The 22754-nt window shown below is 46.0% G+C and overlaps 1 protein-coding gene and 2 long non-coding RNA genes across 4 annotated transcripts in view; 1 reads left to right on the top strand and 2 right to left on the bottom strand.

Moving 5' to 3' along the window:
- The window catches only part of CX3CR1 (C-X3-C motif chemokine receptor 1), a 12142-nt gene extending 8612 nt beyond the window's left edge, over nt 1-3530 (bottom strand). Inside the window, exon 1 of the mRNA XM_028106967.2 lies at nt 3425-3530. The gene's annotated coding sequence lies outside the window, so the exon portion shown is untranslated. The remainder of the gene's footprint in view (nt 1-3424) is intronic.
- On the top strand, nt 203-13187 carry LOC114212201 (uncharacterized). Of its 2 annotated transcripts, none has more exons than XR_003609921.2 (4): nt 203-277; nt 3911-4050; nt 5359-6530; nt 10577-13187. It is a non-coding gene; the product is annotated as an uncharacterized LOC114212201 (long non-coding RNA). The 2 variants fall into 2 exon arrangements; XR_003609920.2 differs by lacking the exon at nt 203-277 and adding an exon at nt 3452-3647.
- On the bottom strand, nt 11842-22754 carry LOC114212200 (uncharacterized). Its single transcript, XR_003609918.1, has 3 exons — nt 22626-22754; nt 19048-19157; nt 11842-14630 (listed from the first exon to the last, which is right to left on the bottom strand). It is a non-coding gene; the product is annotated as an uncharacterized LOC114212200 (long non-coding RNA).

Here is a 22754-nt window from a genome sequence, read left to right as displayed (position 1 = left end):
CTTTCTGAGACACCCTGTGGGATGCAGGGAGAAGTGAGGATGAGAAGGCAGAAGAAGGGCAGATGGAGGGGACCCGAATTGCACACAGAGGAGCTCTAAGAGCACATTTTACACCTTGCAGCCCCTCCCCTGTGCAGGTGACCTGAGTGGCCCTCTCTACGTCAGCAAGCAGCCCACCTGAAACAACACGGCCTCACCCACCCACCAGCGTTTGGACCGGCCACACGGACGCCCCTCCAAGACCAGCAGCAGGAGAAAACAACCCTGAGACTGCTCGGTGAGCCGCCCTTTTACCGAAGCCGCTGTGGTTCTGGGTTTGACGCGTCTCCCTCTCGTTTCCTCTTTCAAGTACACTATGCCATTTTCTTATTTCTGCCCCACTGTGAGGTTCTGAAAGGAAATGCTTTAGGACTTTTGTCTAGTAATTGAGGAAGAGGTGGATTTTAAATTAATTATTAACTAAGCCAATATCTGTTATGTATCTTAACCATATGCCTGTGTAAGGACAAATAAAAATAATGCATAAGAGGTTTACTTCTCCCCCTTGAAAGTAAGGGAAGAGAGTCTCTTTTGCCACCTCCTTCCTAGGATGCTTGCTTTAGAAAACTTGTCACTGGAAGTACATTCTCCTCTCTGAAATGTAGGTATGTGTCCTTTTGAAAATGTGATCACCTCTTTTGTCAGCTTTATGACCCAGGAATCTTTCTCAAGGACCTGGGGGCCTTCTCTTTGAAAAGTAAACATCAAGAATCAGCGCCCTTGGGGCGCCTGGGTGGCTCAGTGGGTTAAGCATCTGCCTTCAGCTCAGGTCATGATCCCGGGGCCCTGAGATTGAGCCCCGCATCAGGCTCCCTGCTCAGCGGGGAGTCTGCCTCTCCCTCTCCCACTCCCCCTGCTTGCATTCTCTCTCTCTCAAATAAATAAAATCTTAAAAAAAAAAAAAAAGAATTAGTGCCCCTGTCACCCAGTTTCTGTGGAAGGGTAGGAGCCTAACATGGGTGGGTGCCTCGCTCCAAGTTACAAAAATAGGTCCCGTCATAAAGATATGAGTCTATTTCTTCTCGGGATGAAGCCCATCAGCTAACACAGATGGTCACCCCAGTTACCATGGTAAAGTTAGGATGACTGTGTGTGACTGTTGAGTTCTCTCGAGTAAGGACTAGGTATGTGTCTCTCACGTTAGGGACTGTATCTGCTTGGCTGTGTAAAACGGTGAGATTTTTTCCCCCCATCTCTGCAATCTCTTAGCAGATTGCCCGAGATGGGCATCACATTCTGGTTTCATGCCAAGTTAATAATAAAGGTGTTTTCTTTCTCTATTAGCTCTGTGAGAGGTTTTTCTGGGTTGGAGATCTTATTTTTAATTTTATTTCCCCAACACTAGGCTCTGTGCTCCATTCGGTGGAGGTAAAAATGGCTAAGATACAGTCTTTAAGTTGCTGTTAATGTTCAGTAACAGAATACAAGAAAATATTTCCCTTAGGGGAAACCCAAGGATTGGATCATTTAAGCTGAGTCTTAAAGCTGAGTGTTTCTTCCAGGTAGACAAATGTGGAGGTGGGAAGCGGGGGTGGGGGTATTGAAGCCAAAGGCACTGGAGGGTCTGAGTACAGGGATGTTTCCCGGGATCAAGGCTCCGCAGAGGGGGTGTGAAGGAATATACTAGAAACAGAAGGAAGTGAGGATGATGGGGTTAGAAGGGGCCGGCATGCTCCTGGAGTCTTCATGGAAGTCGAGTTTAGTCTGTGTGGAGGATTCAGGAAAAGATGCAGAGAGCAGGAGCCGAGAAGACAGAAGAGAGGTGAACAGAGGGTCCTCAAATTCCACGCTAAGGAACTGTAGGAGAATTATAAGACTTTGAAAGAGGGGGGAAATTACTGGTTGCCCTGGCTAGCACAACCTTCAGGGCTACCTCCCCCTTTCATTTTCTGGCCCATATACAGCTCTGTAAGTTCAGGAGACTGATAGCAGTGCAATAATCTTGTTTGCAGGAATAGAACCTGTGTCTGGTGGAGACGTGCTTGATAACCGCCCCGTGGTTAGGGACCAATTTTGCATGTATCTGTATGTTCTTCCCAGCGTTTCTGGAAGGATCTCATCCACTCTACTGCTGTGGCTGGTGTCTGCTCACTGCCATTGGTGAACAGGTGGGCGTCGTGTGAGCGTTCCACGGTGGTCTTTTCCACTGTTGATGCACACCTGGGTGGCTTTCGGCCCAGGACCGCTGTGGATAACACCGTCACGAACAGTGGTGTGTGTGTATCTACATCTCCCACAGCATGGATGCATTTTAAAAAGTATTTGAAAAAGAAAATGAACTTTCTTGGGGGAGGGGAAATCCTAAAACTCCCTGGCTTTTCTCTGAGCTCAGCTGAGAACCTACAGAGCAGAGACTGCGGAATCTGTCAGGCTGAGATGGCCAGATAAAGGTCAAGCAAGGAGAAATGAGAGGCCCGGTCAGTCCTCGCCTGGGTCCTCCATGTAGTTCCTCCTCTCATGCACCCACGTGTGTGTCCACTCTGAATTTCTGAGACTGTTTTCCCACGACACAAACCTTCTGAGCCCGTGTCCTCACAATGATTGTAACAGCATATGTTAATAGTGGACATCGAATTTGTGTTGGCAATTTATTCATTAAAATAGTTGTCATTGTAAATGCAATAGGTGCTCTTTGCAACAAATGTAGGTGGCACAAAAAAAGCATGGAAAGAAAAGGAAAAACAACATAGAAGCGAACGAGCTACCATCCAATTTCCCAGAATCAACCACAGCTAGCTTTCTGTCTTTTCCCGTGCAATTGTTCTGCGTGTTTTTATATTTATATTAAGTGTCATTATATTTACATTTAAGATGCAAGTGTTCTATTAAACCATTTTTATTATAAAATTTTCAGACATAAATAAAAGCAGAGAGCATCCCCAGGTGCACACCACACAGCTTCAATTAGCAACTCATGGTCACGATTTCATCTATTCCCCATTCCATGTCCTACCAGATTATTTCAAAATAAATCCAGGTGTCATACCATTTCACCCATAAGCAGGTAAGTATGAGTCTCCAAAAGAATAAGAACTCTTTTTAAACAAAATAGTAACTTTGATACTATTTCTCACTTTAAGAAGTTACTAAATCCTCACGATCATCCAGATGCAGAGAGGAGCACTCAGAGAAGTGAACATTCTCCATGCCCCTAACATGTAATTACTGTTGCTTCTAATCATATCCCGTGTCGAGTGGATCAAAGATGGTCTAATCACCCACTGCCCGCCACCCCTCAAGCCCCTTGGACATTAGGCTGCAACAGCTTTGGGAAAACGGTCTCTCTTGTTAGCGTGGAAAGCAAACCAGCATCCGTACCCCCCGTGACCTCTGACCACGCCCCGCCCCGCAAACCCACAGGTGCTGGCAAGTTCTCTGCTCCTACCTGGGCCGGGCCTGGGAAGGAAACCTCCAGACGTGACAGTCAGCCACCTGGTCCCACTGTCTCTGTCTCTGTCACAGAGTATTTCCCTTTCCCTCCCTCTGAGGGCATCTTTATTTGCTAAGTTAGCCAATAGTAGGGGGTTTCCTGTGAGGTAGACTATCTTTAGATGTTGCCTCAGTCAGGCTCAGAAGCTCCAGGCTGGAGGCCATCGGATGGCAGGAAGGTTTGAATTCACAAACCTGGAGGACGGAGCTGGGGTGGAGGTGGGGTGGGGGCGGGGAGCAGACCCACCACGGCTTGGAGGACGCGAGGTTGTGGAGGCTGTGTTATTTGCTCCATTCGGGGGAGGCCAGGGAGCAATGCAGTTCTCAGGAGCCACTAACGCCCACTGAACCTCAGTTTTCCTGCCTGTAAAAAGGGGCCCACAGCACTCACCGGGCTGCATTGGGGTGCAGATTAAATGAACTACAGCTTCTCTCTTCAAAGGACAGTCCCAGGCACTGGGAGCTTACTAGAAATGCAGCCTCTGGGGCTCCGCCACTGAATGAAACTCTGCATTTTGATGAAATTCTTAGGAGATTGATCAGCACATGGATTTTGAGATGCGTTGGCACAGAAAGCACTTAGTGAGTACCTGGCACCTGGTAGGTGCTTCCGAATGTTTTACTCCTCACCTCCCTCCTCCAAGGCGTTTAGCGACTTCCCTATACCTCTGGTCAAGCCGAAGGTCCATGTCTTCCGGGCACAGGCTTCACCCACAAACTGGCTCAGGCTCATTCCCCGCTGTCTCCCCAAGCCCGCGCTGCTTCTGACTCCTCCAGGCCGAGCCCCTGCTCCCTGCCCCAGCCAGCTTGCTCCCTCTCTGCGGCTCGAACCTCCACCGCCATGACCTCACTGCCTTCCCACCACCTCCTTGCCTGCCTGGCTGAGCCACAAGGCAAACACTGCTTCTGATGGCTCCCTCTCCTGGGGCCTATCCCGGGTCTAGCACCCCCGGCACACGTTTACTAGAGGCTCAGGGACTCCTCCAAGGCCTTCCTGGCTCCTCGCTGCCCGTCTTGCAGCCTGCTCGCCAGCACTGCTGTGGCTCTCGGAGCTTTGTCTGCCCGTGGGCAGGGCTGTCTTGCGCGCTCCCCCCCGGGTCTCCTCCTCCATCCTGGCGGCCAGGACAGAGCTGTGGGTGGGACTGCAGTGTCTCGGGCTGGGCGACCTGCTGGCATTTGAGGAAGTCTGCGGCCGGTTTCCCTTCCTCTGGCCGGGAGCCTGCAGCACCCCTTCCTCATCTCTACCCCATAGCCACCTGTCCCAGGGCCCACCCAGCGGGGCCAGCTGCTTCAGCCTCCCTTTGCCTGCCTGAGACACCCTTCCTGCTTCTCTGAGTGCTCCTCTCTGGGACCCTGCCAAGACGCTCTGTCTCCCAGTCACACAGACTTTCTGGACAACCTTGCCCACGGCACCGTCTTCCTGGGCAACCTCATCCACTGCCCTGTTATCCTCATCAGCTGTCCTGTCTTCCTGGACAACCTCGCCCACTGCCTCGTCAGTCACCACCTCTGTGCTCTGATTCCCCATCTTTGTCTCCAGCCAGGGCCTGAGTAACCTCCAGTGCCCATCTGTGCCCTTCATACCTCTTGCCATTTACCCCATTGACCATTCTCCTCCATCCGGAAGCCAGAGAACTCTTTCCAAAGTGCGAACTGCCCGCCTAAACCCTCCAGGGTTTCTCCTCACTGTGAGTTTCAGTCCCAGGCTTGTGAACATGGCCTTGGCGTGATCCCACCCCTTTGGACATCCCAACCTGTTCTAACCAACCCCCCCACCCCACCCCAAGTGCATGTGTGGGCTGCTTTTCCCTTCCCAGCTCACCAGGCTGGCAGGCCTGGCTTTGATTTCACTTCCTTGAAGCTAACAAGCCTGCTTCCACTGTCCCATAGGACCTGGAAGCAGACAGGACTGTGACTCGCAGCCCAGCAAGTGCCACGCTTGTGCCAGTTCCCTGACCTCCCAAATTCCAGAACGACGTGCGTGGTGGACCCAGATGGACGCTTGCACACGAAGGAGGCCGCATGACGAGAGAGGAACCGTGAGCTTGAGGAGCACACCATTTTATAGCCAGCAGTGAGCAAGCTGCTCAATGGCCCCGAGGGAGACATTACCTCATCCCTCAGGCTGCAAACACCACCCTGAGAAATGGACCAAGGAAAGGGCAGCTGGGGCTCTGCATTCTCAGTGCACTCTGAGAGACGGGGGAGCGCAGCAACCTTCCCACTCGGGCCCCACGTCTGCAGACCTTGGTTGAGGCCCCTCAGGTTCTGCCCTGGGGAACTTCTCCTCCCTGGACCCCTGTTCCTCCTTCCCAAGTGCTCCCAAGCTGTGCTGCCTTGGGCCGGTCTCCATCCCTCATTTTCACAGCCCCTTTGGCTTCACCCTTTGAGCTGTTCCTAGTGAAGGGTAACGGAATACGCCAGCACCAAATAAGCCACTTGGGTATATCCATTATTTTGAGCTGCAAGCCCTCGAGAAATAGCAAATACAGGGGGAGATTTCTCCGAACTCTTCCCTATCTGTCTCAAGACAGAGCCTCCAAAAGGAGCTTGGTTGTCACAGATCATCCCCCCCCGGGGAGTTTCAAGAACCAGGGAGTATTGATGTTGGTCACGAGAGAAGGAACTAGAAGTCCCCACCACACCTAGACACACTTGGTCACAAACCAACATACCTCCCATCTGTTCTTCTATGGACCTGTTCATCTTTCCTACAAATCATTTACTCTCTAAGAGGAATACCCCTCCCCACCCTTTCCCTACGAGGCTGGTATTTAAGCCTGAATTCTAATCCACCCTGAGGAGGCACTTATTTTTCTCTGCGTACCTCCCATGTATGTATGACACATACGTGTTAAAAACCTTTTTGTGTTTCTTTTGGCAATCTGTCTTTATGACAACAGCCTCAGCTTAGAACTTAGAAGGGTAGAGGGAAAATTATTTTTCCTCCCTGACAGTTTCTGGTGACCCAGACGGGACCTCTGAGACGCCTTACAGATGAGAGTCTGGGAACACCGGCAAAAGCCAGTGAAGGATAAGAATTGTCTTCCCCACACTTGCTTGTAAGTCCTTGTCGCCCTTGGTTTCTCCTCCGGTTGAGCCAGTAACTGCCTACCGTAGCCTGGTTTCTGTTGGGTGGAGGGGTGAGGGGTGCCGGGCGGGCTTCTAGGCAAGAGAGGCCTTGGGGTTGGTGGGGACAGCTTGGCAGTGATGTACACGGACACACAAGGCAGGTGAGGACTGGAGACTTGGTTTGAATAAAGCTCTGTGGGAGAGACACAGCAAAGGAAAATGGGGATACGATTATGCCTTGAAGGCCAGGCTAGTGTGTTCCCACTTTATACTACAAGCTGAGGGGGGCACTGGGGGTAAGCCCAGCAAACCTTTACTCTGCACAGCAGATGTGCTAGGCAGTGAGCTAAGTCCTCTGGGCACGTGCACTCATGTAACCCAGTGGCCCCAGAAGTACCCGTGACACGTACAGTTGAGGACACTGAGGGAAGAGGTGATGGGACTTGCTCAAGACCACACAGCCTGTACGTGGCAGAGCCAGAACTTGAATTTAGCCTTTAGGTTTCCTGGTCTGTGCCACGCATTCTTGGTGTGTGTGTGTGTGTGTGTGTGTGTGTGTGTGTGTGTGTGACATTGCTTCCCGGGGGTGACAATTGATTCTTGCGCTTTGTGTCTACAGTGCAGATACACACACAGTCCGTAAACAGATAACGTATCTATGTTGTAGAAATTTCATGAGAGGTGATTAAGAATATAATGTCTAAAAAGACCTCCACGGAGGATGACAATGGAAAAAAGGTTGAGAAACCATTGTCTCTGCTCTTAATCAGACCACGGAGCTGTGTCTTGTGCTTAAAACCTGGGGTCAGGGAGGAATAGGAGAAGAGTGACATCTTCAGAAAAATACGCCAGTGGCTGAGTGGACGCGAGGGAAAGCTGCCAGAATGCAAGGGAAGGAGCAGGTGCGTGTCAGGTGCTTCTCCGGGCCAGGCACTGGGCTAGGTACATCACCTCTAAGGTCTCCTTTTGATCTTCACCTTCACATTTTCAGATGAGGAGACAGGAGCAACAGGTCCTCGGCCACCAGCTGGAAAAGGGCTGGGGCAGGACTTGAACTTCCTGATTCTGAATGTCGGCAGGGAGAAGGCCATGGAGGGGGTGGACTGCAGGCGAGAGAGGGTGATTTGGCTAATGGAGCGTGCACAGAATCGGTGAAAGATCAGGCTGATTTAGGAACAAGCGAGGAGGCAGGGACCGTTTTGCTGCCAACAAGTCAGTTCCATCAGACCAGAAGGTTTCAGAAGCAGAAGGAGGTTCCTCGTTCTTCTCCCCCAAAAGAGAAGTACCAGACGTAGGAAATTAAGAAGTTAGAAAGGAGTAAAGTTAGACAAAATAAATACTAATTAGTTGTTCCCTCTGCCCCAATGTTTACATTTTAATACCACTGGTTGCAATTTCTTAGGCTTGTTTCATAGTTTCTGCTCAACAGGGACAAAAAACATTCCTCTTTGGTACAAAGGTAATGACCTGGCAAAGAGCTCCAGGAGCATTTTGGATAAAACATTTTTAGGCATCATTAAGTTATTTTCTTGGAAATATTAAAAAATTCCACTTTGCTCCCTTCAAACATGGTGTGTGTTCCCAATCATGTAGAACTTACTAACGGAGAATAATAGAAAATGAACAAATGAACTGCCAGCTGGAGTTATAAAAATATTTCCATTTTAGCCCTTTGAACCACATAAGGAATTCAAATTAATTCCTAGAATGTCTTTATATTGCTTTCTAATGTTCTGGAGGGTCTGCTTTAGGAAAAAAATATATATACATATATATATAATATATAGTATAATATATATATTATATATATATAAAATAGCTGTCTTTCACAAGCAATGCCCTTAAAGCAGTTGTTTCTTTTTTTTTTTTAAAGATTTATTTATTTATTTTGAGAGAGTGAGAATGAGAGGGAGAGAGAGAGTACATGAGAGCGGGGAGGGTTAGAGGGAGAAGCAGGCTCCTCGCTGAGCAGGGAGCCCGATGCGGGACTCGATCCTGGGACTCCAGGATCATGACCTGAGCCGAAGGCAGTTGCTTAACCAACTGAGCCACCCAGGCACCCAAAGCAGTTATTTCTTTTGCTGCCTTAGAGATTTAGAGATGATCTAGAGCTCAATACCCAGGGGCAATAAAGTAGAGCTGCTGGGTCCCCATCATTGACCAGCTTTTGAAAATAAGCTGTTGGGGCACCTGGGTGGCTCAGCCGGTTAAGCGTCTGCCTTTGGCTCAGGTCATGATCCCAGGGTCCTGGGATTGAGCCCCGAGTCAGGCTCCTTGCTCAGCGGGGAGTCTGCTTCTCCTTCTCCCTCTGTTTCTCCCCCTGCTCTCTCTCTGTCAGGTAAATAAATAAAATCTTTAAAAAAAAAAAAGCTCTCAGGTCCGCCAGTTGCCCGTGTATATGCTCATCTACAGCGTAACCTTGTATGTGGCATCAGTGACTATAGCAGTGACAGACAAACTCACACGTCCAGGAGAATCTTCTTTATTTCGAATACAGTCGTTCAAAACATAACAAAAACTTCATAGTGAAGTACAAATGTAGAGGGGCAAATCCAGTGGTAGGCTTGCACTAGTCTGGACGACTGCGTCAGGTCCCCTTGACCCTAAGAAACGGATGCCAGGGTGTTATGGGGTCCTATTGTGCTTTGGGGGCTGGAGTGGATACTGTTTAATGTAAGACTGTAATTGGACCACAAAACAGAAGGTGGGATTTGGCGTCCGGTGCTTCCAGATTAGCTCCTGATGAACTTCCTCGGTCGGATGGACTTGAACCAAGATTTTAGGCACCTCAGGTACATTCTGTAATCCTTCAGGACCAATAATGTCACCTGAAGTGACTGACATTTGTTTCAAAGGTACGTTATGAGGTACAAAGATAGAAAAGGCTGTGAAAGAAACATTTGGCCATCTAATTTCTTAGCATGCGGAGCATCTGAAACGGCAGCACTTGTTGCAAACTTGGACACTGTGAAGTTATGGTTGTGGCCACAGGTGAATACAGGCAAACCAGATTGCAGAGTTTCTGCACAACAATCATCTTGTTGTTATAGTGAAATGCTTTCTTCTTAGGTGCTTTTATAGGCTTTTACTCTTATAGCAAAAAAAAAAATCTTGTTATAATAGATTGATCTGTATTTTATTCAGAGCCAGCTTCAAATCTCAATTCTAAAACAGAATATCAATATTTATTTCTGTTTGAACCAGCTGCCCAAAGAATCAGTTCTGTGTAAATCCCAGTTACATTTCGATCCATGTTTGTAGGTAACAAAGGCTTGGGCTTGCATGCAGCTGCTAAGGACATTTATCTGACTGTTTGCTATCCTGTAGACATGCTGATGGGTTCTCAGGGGACAGCTGCAAGCAGGGCGCGCTTGGTGGCCAGGGAGCGATGCTGAGTCATTTTACTCAGTTGGTACCCTTCTTGGTGATGGAATCTGCAGTAACACTTCAGCTTAAAAAGAGCCACATGCTGACACCAGGCTTCCTTCAAAGGCTTCAACATTCTACTTGGTGACTAGACCTCAGGCTGTTTCAGTACTGTGAGCACTTTAACTTCTGACAAATTTGGAATATCCACAAATCTGAATTGGCCACAAGGAGGCATATCTTTCAACACTTTGAGTGAATTAAATGGAAAAATCACTTAAAAATCCCCTTTTCAAAAGTGTTTTTCGATCCATGACCAAGATTTTGTAAACCTCCGATGTCAAGTCAATTTAACTTGCGTGCAAAAGACGTCAAAGAGGTATATTTCCTCAAAGCTAGTACATGTCCTGTAGCTTAAGTGTATGTCTGGGTTCTTGTAAAGAAGCCAACATTGGGTGAAATCGCATATCCAGCAACATAACTATAATTCCTGGATTATGACATTTCTCCATATGGAGCATTTAAGACGCGGATTAGGCAACATTTTGTTATATTCCGAAGCTCACGTGTGTGTGTGTGTGTGTGTGTGTGTGTGTGTGTGTGTGTGTGTGATGATTAGTGAGCTTTTGTATTTATTTATTTATTTTTAAATATTTTATTTATTTGTCAGAGAGAGCACAAGCAGGGGGATCAGAAGGCAGAGGAAGAAGTAGGCTCCCCGCTGAGCAAGGAGTCTGAGGCGGGACTCGATCCCAGGACCCTGAGATCATGACCTGAGCTGAAGGCAGTCACTTAACCGACTGAGCCACCCAGGTGTCTCTAGTATGCTTTTTTAAAGTAAATGAAATCCATCTGTGATTCATATGTGAAAATGTGTCTGTCCAAGAAAGATAAATACTTGTATGATCTCATTTATGTGTGGAATCTAAAAATATCAAACTCAGAGAAACAGAGAGTAGAATGGTGTTTACCAGGGGTTGAGGGGTGAGGGAAATGGGGCGATGTGGGCTAGAGGGTACAAACTTTCAGTTATAAGATGAATAAGTTCATCCACAGCATGGTGATTGTAGCTAACAATACTGTGTCATATACTTGAAAGTTGCTTCTTAATGTTCCATCATAACAACAACAACAAAATGGTAATTATGTGAGGCAAAGGATGTATCACCTAACCTTACTGTGGTGAACATTTTGCAATATATGTGTATCAAATCATCACATTGTACGCCTTAGATTTATACTATGTTGAATGTCAATAACACTGTAAAGCCAGAAAAAATACTGGCAATTTTTAAATTTTTATTATTTTATTTTTTAAAGAATTGATTTATTTATTTGAGAGAGTGAGAGACAGCACACGGGAGAGAGCACAAGCAGGGGGAGCAGCAGAGGGAGAGGGAGAAGCAGGCTCCACCCCAGGACCCTGGGATCATGACCTGAGCCAAAGGCAGACGCTTAACAGGCTGAGCCACCCAGGCGCCCCTGGAAATTTTTTTAAAAAAGAAAATGTGGGGGCACCTGGGTGGCTCAGTTGGTTGGTCGTCTGCCTTCAGCTTGGGTCATGATTCTGGAGTCCCGGGATCTAGGCCAGCGTTCGGGCTCTCTGCTCAGTGGGGACTCTGCTTCTCCCTCTGCCCCGCACCCCACTCGCGCTCACTCTCTCAAATGAATAAATAAAATCTTTTTTTAAAAAAGAAAAGAAAATGTGTGTCATTCTTCTCCAGGAGTCTCCTTTGCATTGAATTATTTCTCAGTCTCAGTAGGTGGAGGCAGAAGTCCTAAAGGCTCATTGTAAACTAAAGCAAAAATGCCCCTTTATTCCCAAACAAGTAATCATTTGCACGTTAACTGTTCAGCAGTCATTAGTAAGCCCTGTTGTCTGCATTACACTTTTGTTCACAGGCCATGCATCATCTGCCTGACTCTGCTCACTCATTCACTTGTCAGGTATTTATTGATGCCATAGCTCATTCTCAGGGCTGGTTGTGTGCAACACAAAGATGAACGGGGGCAGCCTTCCACTGTCCGAGGCGGCAAAAAGAGACAGCTCAGGGAATGTTACACAACAGGTAAGGATCAGGATGCAGGAAGGCTCTGTCTCCCCTCTGCCCAACCAGCTCTTTTGCTTCCCTCCCCATGGCTCCACCTCTCCATAGCACTCCCCAGGGTCAGGAGCATCGGGCTGGGCTGCCCATCAGCAGACACGGCGAGGCTCAGGGACAATTTTGTCTGTCCCTGACAAACAAATTTGTCTGTCCCTGAACAGGACTCTTCCCAGTTCACTGGTTTCATTCAAAGCTCATGGCTTTGTGTCCCAAAACATCTGCCGCAGCTGCATTTCCCAGGAAGGAGTGGCATGTGTGGGTGATGAGCCTTTGGATGACGATTTTATATAGAACCAGCAGACCTACAATTATCTGGAGTCATGTTGTGCTGGTTAAAAGGCGGACCCTGCCACTTTCAAGCTGTGTGGCCTCGAACAAGTTATTTCTCTGAGTCTACTTGCCTTCCTGTGAAAGTCAAGATAATAAAACCCACGTGGCAGGGTGGCATGAGGATTAGCAACAACATAGGTCAAGTACCTCACACGGTGCCTGGAACATGGTGGGCCTTCAGCAAATCAAGGATTATTCAAAGCAAGAAGGTCCCAAATGGGGTCATGAGTACTAGAAATCTGAATGCTGGGGACACACGGAGGAAGGAATAATCTCTTCCTAAGAGGGCTTGGTGGAGGCGTGCCCCTCATGAGGACATGCCAGCAGACGGACCAAGCTGTACAGAGGGTCAAGAGGGTTAAAGGCCTCACGAAGGGGAAGCCGTTCAATGTGCCCCTTCTCCTGGGTCTCCAGGGCTTAGGATTTCTGAGTGACAGGGACTGTTCTACTTCGAACTCTCAGACAGTCTTCTCCAGGTCCTCTCCCAAATGACCTTTGTACTGTGCTTAGAGAAAAATTAAAATCCAAGTGTTATGGACTGAATGTTTGCGTCCCCCATAATTCATGTTAAAGCCCTAACCTCTAATGTGACTGTATTTGGAGATATGATCTTTAAGGAGGTAATTAAGGTTCAGTGAGTTCATAAGAGTGGGGCCCGGATCCAACAGGACCAGTGTCCATACAAGAAGGGGAAGAGACACCAGGGATGTGCATGTCGAAGACAGGCCATGCAAGAGCACAGCACGAAGGTGACCATCGACACCAGAGAAACCAACCCTGTCAACACCTTGATCTGGGATTTCCAGCCTCCAGAAATGTAAGAAATAAATTCCGTTGATTAAGCCACCCCAGTCTATGGTATTTTGTTCTCGCAGCCGTAGCAAACAAATATCCCCAGTTTGATGTCAGTCCGAATGGAATTCTTTCTCAGTGCTTGCAGACTGAAGACTGTGAGCAACAGTGAGGAGCCAGAGGAATGAGGGAGCATCTCCGTAAGGGGCAGTTGGGAAGGACATAGAGGATCTGGGCTCCTGATGGATGAGGCTCAGGAGGGATGCAGGAGACAGGGTCAGTTCTGGGTCAGAGGCTGTGAGGACACAGAGGCATTCAGTGACGGGTATCTTATGAAATTCTGCCTGGGAGGTGGCGAGGGGGGCGGGATTGGAGTTGGCCGAGAGACTTCACTGGTAAAGAAGCAGGGATGCTGGTCAGGGATGACGGGTGTTTTGGTAATTTTGCAGTTGTGGGGTGGTCTTGTCTGAGCATCTGTGATGTTCGGGGGGAACTTCTTGGTCAGGCCACTGACAGGCGAGTTTTCCTTCTCTTTTCTTCTATGAGGGATTCCCACACGGTACAGCCCATAGAATGGGAACGATGCACAGACCAGCCACAACGTGCATGGGCAGCTCAGACACGGTTTACGAAGCATGTCCACAGGTGCCGGCCCCCTCTCAAGTGAGGAGGCTAGAGGAGTAACCTACCTGGGGCCACTTGGCATGTAGGTTGGTGGGTGGGCAGGGAGTCCCCCGAGGTCAGGAGTTTCCCTACATGCAGTGTCTGGCTGTTTCTCTTGAGCTTACAGAACACAGAACAGATGCCTTCCAGGCACGCACAAGGTGGGCAACCACAGCTCCTTCCTAAAGGGCTTTCCTCCTGGCTCTGGGAGAGCGGCTGGGGTCGCTGGTGGGTGGAAGCATGTTCAAAATGGAAGTCTTGGCGCTCCCTCTAGTGGTTCTAACATGAACTGCGGGCCAAGGCCAGGGCTGAGAAGGTTGAAAGGCAGCAAGGTCCCCTCCGTGGTCGTGTGCCAGGCGCGCCATGGCCAGGGGCTCATTTGATCCTCAGCCTGTTGACCTGTGAGCTGGGTGTTCTTAGCACGTTACAAAAATGAGAAGACGGAACTGAAGCCAGAGTTTATTCAGGAAAAGGGTGCTGAAGCTTGGGCTTTAGACCTCGTCCGGGGACGGAGCTCCTGGTCTAACACAACTGTGAGTTTGTAATAGCTTTTTAGAGGCAGATCCTGGGCGAGGCTGTGGAACCCAGGAGTTGTTTCTGGCTTTACAAAGGGCTTCCCGGTTTCACAAGACATTTCCACATTTGTCATTTCTCGTGGTCCTCACAGAACCCTATAAAGCCGGGTGTACTCATCACCATTTATCGATGTCTGGTAAAAGATGGGCAGGAACTGGGACCTGTCTTCTCTGACACACTGGATCATGTTCTTTCTATCACCTCACACTGGCTCTGACATCTGGTTGCAGTATCTGCAGGTAACAATACAGGTGAAAGCTTAGAGAGAGAGAGAAAAAAAAAGATCAGTTACAGTCAATTCTTCGGGGAGAAAGAACAAGTTGGAAAGATGAACAAGAGCAGACTCCTGGGGAGGGGGGCACTGCAAGAGCGGACGGAGGTCGAGGCTCCTCTCCGGGCCTGGCTGTATGTCCCTGGACGAGGGAATGCCTTGTCATTCCACACAAGTTGCTGTAAGTGCTGGCTGCCCCTGGCCCCCCCCGCCCCCCGAGTATGGTTCTAGAGCAGCTCTGGCAGGTGACCAAAGCCTGTGCTGATGGGCCCATGTCTCCTGGAAGCCGTGGTTTCAATATTACAAGGTCTAGCACTGGCCACGTGTTAGTGATCAAGTACTTGAAATTTGGCTAGTCTCAATTGCAATGTGATATAAATGTAAAATATTTACCAGATTTTTTGAAGACTTAGTATGAAAAAGAATATAATATATGTAATATATAATATATATAATGTAATATAATGTATAATATATATGTATAATATGTATTACGTTATATATAATATACTGTAGCATTATATTTGTATAATAATATATGCAATATATTATTATATTATATATATTATATATATAATAATACATAATAATATGTAGAATATATTATATATGATATATATGCAATAATTTTGTGTTAGTTACCTGTTGAAATACTATTTTGGAGGTATTTGGTTTAAAAAATAATTATTAAAGGGCGCCTGGGTGGCTCAGTTGGTTAAGCGACTGCCTTCGGCTCAGGTCATGATCCTGGAGTCCTGGGATCGAGTCCCACATCGGGCTCCCTGCCCAGCGGGGAGTCTGCTGCTCCCTCTGACCCTCCCCCCTCTCATGCGCTCTCTCTCTCTCAAATAAATAAATAGATAAAATCTTTAAAAAATATATATTTATTAAAATTAATTTTAACTTTTTCTCTTTACTTTTAAAAGTCACTACCAGAAAATTTTAAATTACCAATGTGGGTTGCATTATGTTACTACTGGATATCACTGATCTAGAGTTTTGGTCTTGGTGAATTTGCTTATGTGAAAGGTGAAGTAAAATGAGGCCAGGGGTTTTAAAATGGAGCCAGGAGGCCATTGAAGAGATGAGCCATACGTGCGTCTTCTGTTCACGTCCTCATCATGTGGAACCCTGAACTTTTGAATTAAGCCAAAGCACAAATACTCCAAGGACTCTGCATGAGCACCTGAAGCTTGTTACCATGATGGACTTTTCTTAGTGATAACCTTAGCAACGAATTATGTCTAGTGAAGATCAGCTTTCTGCCACCAGCACCAGTCACAATTTTTGTAAACAACATATATAAGCATTCCCTTTTGTTCTGCAAACCTGGGACATTTGCTCCCTACTGGGACACGATTTGGTTGCTGCCTGTACCTCTGTATCCTGAATTGCAATTCTTTGATCCCAAATTAATGCTTTTGCTTAATTATTGCCTCCTGACAGATTTAGGTTGACCCTTAGTAAAAGCAAAATTCAACCAAGTAGGTTTGAAGATCTGATTGGCTTTCTGAAGTGATTCTTGAATGGGGCAGCAGGCTGTCCAGCAAACTGAGAGATGCTCTGAGGAGTTGTACAAAGTGAAAGGTTTTTATAGGAAGGAGGGTGGGGCAAGAAGTTATTAGGAAAAGAAAAGAAAGGTTGTTCCAGGCAAAGTAACCTTAGTTTAGCGATAAGGGCAGAGGGTCTTTTTTTTTTTTTTTTAAGATTTTTATTTATTTATTTGACAGAGAGAGACATAGCGAGAGCAGGAACACAAGCAGGGGGGAGTGGGAGAGGGAGAAGCAGGCTTCCCGCAGAGCAGGGAGCCTGATGTGGGGCTTGATCCCCGGACCCTGGGATCATGACCTGAACTGAAGGCAGACGCTTAACAACTGAGCCACCCAGGCGCCCAAGGGCAGAGGGTCTTATCATGCCGATTATGTCATCTTCCTTTGGGGAATGGGGAGCCCAGGTGACAGATTACCTCATTCATGCTGACCACAAAATTCCTAACTGACTGGTTTAGACTTTATTTCTCAGGGAGCTTGAAACTGCAATTAAGTTAGGTATTAATCTCTAGTTTGGTGATTTGCCTAGCCTAAGTCCCCATCTTGGGGCTTACGGTTTTCTTTTCTTTCCTTCTTTTTTTTTTAATGATTTTTTTAAAGATTTATTTATTTGAGAGAGAGAGCATGCACACACGTGCTTGGGGGGGAGGGGCAGAGGACAAGGGAGAGAGAATCTCAAGCAGGCTCCCTGCTGAGCACGGAGCCTGACGCAGGGCTCCATCCCAGGACCCTGAGATCATGACCTAAGCTGAAATCAATAATCGGACACTCAACCGACTGAGCCACCCGGGTGCCCCGGGCCTGTGGTTTTCTTTTTAACACACTCATGACATATTGGAAGCCCCAGAGATGTCCCACAATGCAGGCCTGCTTGTCCCACTCTCTGCTGAAGTATTTAGGGGTGGCTGGTGGGGTTGGGGGAGAGGTGACCTTAAAGTCTTGTCTCTCTGCCAGATGGGCAGACCGAAGTGTTCCTCTAGCCAGGAGACAGGGGAGCAGAGAACAGGATGTTCTACTTGGCTGTCTCTCTAGATGGCAAGTTGGTTCTGTATAGGGAACTCCCTGTCCCTCTAAGCTGTATTAGGTTTCCCACACTGTTGACTGTCTCAGTCCATCATTTCCTCTTCACAGAGCTGAGCACACTTCATCACTACCCTCTTGTGTATGGAATGTGTTTAACGTTTGTCTGCTCTCTAAACGGGAGCATCATGGGGGCAGGGACTCTGTCCACTGCTGTAAGCAGTACCAACATGGTCAACTCTCAGCAAGGATTTGTCATTGACTCTTGGCACAATTAGGGGAGAAGTGGTTCTTTGCCAGGGACCCCCTCTGCGGTAGGCACTGTGTCACCTTGTCATCACTTCCCATGGCAGCCCCCGACACTGTCACAATTAAGTTATAGGGTGGAACACCAGCTTGAGAGGGAAAGCCACCTACCCAAGGTCACTGTGGGGTGAGAGCAGGAGCAGGACTAGAAGCCAGGCCTGGCAGGTTCCCACACCGGTGCTTTCCACCTCACCAGGGGGTGGCCCCTGCTTTCAGTTTCCATCTCAGAGGAACCTGCTCATCCCTTCAAACTTCAAGCTCTGTTCTTTGGGAGATAACATGCTTCCCAGGGTGGGCAGTATCCAAGCCCTGAAATCTCAGAGGGTTTGTGCTTGTCTTGGTGACCCCACAGCAGAACCAAGGGGAGAAGACCATAGGGTCCTGATGGCTGGTAGATGAGGCAAAAGGGAGCAGAATTTACCAACCCAAAAATCTGTCTCTTTGGCATGAGGATTACTTTAGGCTGATTATTTTTAAGAAACTGCAAACACTGGAGAACCTCTAAAAACCAGATAGAAGTTACTCTTTTGTGAGAGACATTGACATTTATAAGGGAAATCTCAACTTGTAAGTGCATGTCCCTCACTGTACCATGAAGAGGGGGATGACTCTAAATCTCTAGAACTCTTCTCAGTGGCGAAGCAAGGACTTAAATCTACATAACGACCTTACCCATGTTCACTGTGCTTTTCCTGGTAAGTTCCCCAAACTGAACCCCCACCCTCAACATCTTCTTTTATCCTTAGCTGAAGATGGTGTTTAAGGTGATGGTTTCTGCCATTTCAGAGAGTTACTCAGTGTTCCTGGGTCTCTTCCATGTATACAGGAAGTATACATGTTATTACACTTTTGTTTCTCTCCTGTTAATCTGTCTCATATCATTTTAATTTTAGATCAGCTCAAAGAACCTAGAATGGAAGGAGGATTAAATTTTCTCCCTTACACAGGCAACAAGTTGATGGTAATGTGATTTGAAGTTTGGGTCTGAGAGCAAACAGTCAAGAGAGAATTCTCAAGGCGTTTTTGGTACAAAAAGGTGTTTTTGTTATTGCGCAGGGACAGGACCCATGGGTAGAAAGACCGGCATCTGTGATTGTGAGGAGTGACTGATTATATACATTTAAGTTTGTGGAGGGGTGGAGGTAGAGATAACGTAAGTTTCTAAGGAATTTCTGTACACTGAAAGCAGGGTCTACAGGACCTTGGAGGTCTGGCTGTTGTCAAGATAAGGTTACTTTTAATCTCTAGCAAAACATCAACATGAAGGCAGCCATGAGTTCCTTGAGGAACGTCACACTCTGCATGTCTCAAGTATTTATCAGTGGGCTACAGGTTGTAAGGAGATTTAATTTAAGCTACAGTTTTCTTGACTTTGTTCTCATCATTTTTCCCCCTGAGCAATTTTGACCTTTAAATCTTTACGGTTGCTGAGTGTGGAAGGTCTTATCTTCTGTAACTTCTTCCTGCTAAATAGGGGTGTAGAGATGTCCCTACTTATGGGTCAACATTGGTCAGCTGGGGAACTTACATATAGGAGTTACCAAAGCCAGGCAGCTGAATCCAATGTAGACAACATCTTTGAACCTCCTTGAGTAGAAAGGACCATCTGTTGGCTTGAAGTTATGGCATTGAAGGAGTCTTGGCACCAGGTAGGGAGACACCAGAAAAGAAAAGAAAAGAAGGTTAATAGTATTATGAGAAAAAGAAGCCTAATAAAAAAGACTTTTGATAGTTGGCCAAAATTCTCCTCCAGTCCTTCGTTGTCATTTGAAGAGAAGTTTGAGGTCTTCCACAGGTTCACAGGAAAAAGAAGGTGCGTTAGCTGGTACACAGGATTTCTGTGAGGAATGTACAGGTTTAATTCTTGATATATGAGCCCATGAGGAATGTCCTTCTAATTTTATGACCGTGGGAGTACATAATATGACCCAGTAGGGGCCCTTCCATTTTGGAGTTAAAATCCCCTGTTGTATTAGACTTCTAATCCTTTAAATAAACCATGTCTCCTGGGTTTATATGGGGTAGGTTGCTAGTAACTGTCAGATCAGGTTTAGGGAGCATGTGGTCTTGTTACAGTATTTTTCTCTGTTGGTGCCCGTGGTTCTTGGTCACAGTGCTTCGAGGAATGAAGAGGTAGACCCGACGGAGTGGTGGGCAGCAAAGCAAGGTTCATTGAGGGATAGCAAAGTGATAGTAGAAAGCTCCAGAGGAGGGAGGGGACCCGAGTGCGTTGCCACCAGAGTTTCTAAGTCTAGGAGTTTTATGGGTTCTCTGGTGTGGGCTGTTTTAATATGATTAACCCTCCGTGTACCTGTCATCCAATCAGGTTTTTGTCACCTATCTATCATATGGGAAAGGGTGGAGGGCTCCTTCCGGGGCAGTGTAAAATCCTTTTAAGGGTGGTTTCCTCTTAGGGCGGGTGGGGTGCGGGTGGCTTGTTCCTGCCTGCCTGTCTTCCAACTATCCTTCATCAGTCTGAGTATCCATTAGTTAGATATTTGAGGAAACCAGAAGAATTCAGAATCTAGTCTAGTTTATGATAAATAGTATGAAAATATACTATCTATAAAGATATGTCATTGAGATACTTACTATAATCACCCTCATTTTTATCAAAGATAGGTAGCCAAATCAAGACTCATTTGCAGGTGCCTGGGTGGCTCAGTCGTTAAGCGTCTGCCTTCGGCTCAGGTCATGATCCCAGGGTCCTGGGATCGAGCCCCGCATCGGGCTCCCTGCTCCGCAGGAAGCCTGCTTCTCCCTCTCCCACTCCCCCTGCTTGTGTTCCCTCTCTCGCTGTGTCTCTCTCTGTCCAATAAATAAAATCTTAAAAAAAAAAAAGACTAACTCATTTGGGAAAAAGAAAAGTCCAATTTTAACAAACTTGGCCTAAGGATTTACATAAGCTCACCAAGAATAGTGATTGATCATATAAATCTTTTAGAATCTGCTTTGTGGGAACTTCTATAGGGAATCTCGATTGAACTTTTAGTAGCCTCTCTAGGCCAGAAGCCAAGCCAAGTGCTTGCCATCAGACATGCCTGCAATATCTGTAGATTTGGGTGAATTCCTCTGCTCGAGGTCTCAAAAATATCCTGAGTTTCCTGCAACTGCCAGGAAGTGACATTCTTTGCCTACCAGGTAAGGCTGCCAGGAATTCTGTAAGCAAGGTATCAGGCCAACATTCCTAAGGGGCTCTATTGGCTTCATGCTTCATGAAGTCAGTCTTAGTTCCTTAAAGATCTATAGTCATATCTAAGTCCATGCATGTCTCTCAAATATGGCATTCTAGTAAAAAGCTTTGGTAAAATAACCGATGTTTCCAATGGCGTCCTGTTACAAGAACAGATTCTTACTGAACTTATGCATATGGTTGTAATTGCCATGGAAGAAAGAATATTCACTGAGAGTTTCTGAATTTCAGAGGGCTCAGGTAGAGAGAAAAGTTAAATGATTCAAATTGTTCACAAAGAAATATTTATCATATTTCTGCAAGTCATGGATATCTTAAGAGAAAGTTTCCTTGATACGGAAGAGCAAATTTTAGAGAATCAGCAATGTTTCAAACAGGAGTCACAAAACTACAATCATCTTCCTCAGTTCATTTAGTCCCATGTTACTAATGCTTGTTCAGTTTGAATGCAGCCTTTTAGTTAGTTCTGGAAATTCTTACCAATTTTAGTTTTACAGTATTAAAGATATCAAATACCTGTATTTATCAAAAGCCCTTTTTATGAACCTCCTTGAAGATGCAACATGTTTCACAAGAAAATAAGAACAATAACTATAAATGACAAAAGACTTGAAAATGGACATGTTTAAAGATCTGTTGACAGTTTGTTATAATATAGCTGACAAGGAAATCTGGTTATTTCTGTGACACCTACACACTTCAATAATCAGAATATCGAGTGATGGCCTTATACCTGAACAAACATACGAAATAAACAAGCCTAATTAGTCAAAGAGACTTCATTTACAATTTAAATCATGGGACTGTTTGTTAAAAAACCTCCAAAGTTATAAAGCACATGCCTAAACAGTATTACAGATCATGACACAACTTAAAACTTATTTATTTAACTAAGGTGGCAATAAGAGATTCCAAGGGCAAATATGTACGGTTATACAGTTGTTAGCAAAACTTAGCTCCTTTAATATTGAGAAGTTTTAACTTTAAGTAATCAAAGACCTGAAAAAGACAAAACGTAAGTTTTGGTTTTCCAGGCAGCCAAAAGAGAAAAAAAAAACTTTGTTTACAGTTTTTTAAATGAAGAACAGACGAACAATCCAAGAAAACATTTTTTTTAAGAGAAAAGCAGAATTTCAATCTTATGCCAGTGTACTTTTAAAATGCATGCATTTCAATCTTAGTCAGTCCTGACCACATATAAAATTCCTCCCCAAAGATTTCCTTTCATAAACTTTCTATAACCTTTTTTATTCAGAGTTGTTTCCCTTATTTCCATCGTCTTAATTACATTTAGCAGAATTTCTTAGAAGCCTGTCTCCGGTGGAAACTAAGTAGTAACCGATTGTGAACTGTCTGTTACACTAGAATTCTTTAGTTGGCAAATTTATGAATATATTTCATAATTTTAAAGACCTGTTTCTCCATGGTGCAATGTTTTAAGAAAACACAAAACATGTTTATCAATAGACCCAAGCATCCTCGGCTTCTCTGCAATAAGAAGTCAAAAGCACAAACCTATGCTCAGTAATCAAAGCTTTAGTATTTTGTTTCATTTGGAAAAAACCTAGGTGTCCAATGAATTCAATCCAATTTATAATCCAAGCAAAACTTTAAGGTTTCAGGTTACCAAAGACTTCGAAAGCTATCTTAACAATTACCCATGAAAACTTTGAGACCGACAAAATGAACCACCATTTTAAGTCTTTTTGTTGACAAATTGCAATAAAGATCAAGAGCTTAGTTGACCTTCAACAAACCTTGGTAGAATAAAAGTTTTATATTTAATGCTGACAACTCTAAAGACATGTCTATCTTAATTAAACCAACAAACTTAAATTAGTTTAAAGATCGAATATGTTTCACCTGGGTTCACTTAAATGTCAATCAATTTGTTCCCCATTGTCAATTTTTACCTGGGGCACTGGTGGGGAAATCTGAAGTGGGTGGTGTAAGTCCAAAGGGGTGCTCTTTGCTCCTTGACAGTGAAGGGAGGAGGAGCAGGGGCCAATGGTGCCAGAAGCACCCAGGATGGTAGGAGCCAG

The sequence above is a fragment of the Eumetopias jubatus genome, unplaced genomic scaffold, assembly GCF_037043125.1.
Source record: "Eumetopias jubatus isolate StellerSeaLion01/CBP00866 unplaced genomic scaffold, mEumJub1_p1.0 scaffold_1, whole genome shotgun sequence".
Classification (NCBI taxonomy): Eukaryota; Metazoa; Chordata; class Mammalia; order Carnivora; family Otariidae; genus Eumetopias; species Eumetopias jubatus.
This window is presented reverse-complemented; position numbering and strand designations above follow the sequence as displayed.